This window comes from Globicephala melas, chromosome 6 (genome assembly GCF_963455315.2).
Source record: "Globicephala melas chromosome 6, mGloMel1.2, whole genome shotgun sequence".
Lineage (NCBI taxonomy): Eukaryota > Metazoa > Chordata > Mammalia > Artiodactyla > Delphinidae > Globicephala > Globicephala melas.
Window position 1 is genome coordinate 55,198,385 of NC_083319.1, and position 577 is coordinate 55,198,961.

Consider the following 577-nt stretch of genomic DNA (forward strand, 5'->3'; position numbering starts at 1 on the left):
CTCAGCAAATGTGTTCAGAAGGAATGATAGAATTAGAATGAATTAAACAAAATGGTATTAAGCAACCATCACCAACAGATGCCAAAACAATATTCAAAAGGGTTGATGGGTGAATTTATCACGGATGAATCAGGCTGGCAACATCAGAAGCCACTGTTCAATCTTAGCATTGCTAAACATCAAACCTCCAGATCTAATCACCAGCTTAGAGGTAAGAGTGGAGGTAGAGAAACAAATTAATTGCCACCATGAAGACACACATATACTAAAATTGGAATGATACAGAGAAGATTAGCACGGCCGCTTTGCAAGGATAACACACAAATTCGTGAAGCGTTCCATATTTTAAAAAAGAAAGGAAAAAAAAGAAAGAAACAACCAGCCAAATCCAGAATATGGGGAATTTTGTAGGACAAATGACCCCTGAACAAATGAGATGAGGAGCATCTGTTGTAGAATAAAAGAGACTATGCAAAATTAACAACCCAGTGTAATGTGTGGACTCATTTGGATCTTGGTTTCCAGAGCACTGTCCTCTGTGTTTCTGGTTGGAACTTGCCCTGTGGGTCTTGTTGGT

The 577-nt window shown here is 38.8% G+C and overlaps 1 pseudogene; it reads left to right on the forward strand.

Annotated features, from left to right (window-relative positions):
* The first annotated feature begins 248 nt into the window (after positions 1-248).
* LOC115863947 (U6 spliceosomal RNA) lies at positions 249-348 on the forward strand (annotated as a pseudogene).
* The last annotated feature ends 229 nt before the right edge of the window (positions 349-577 follow it).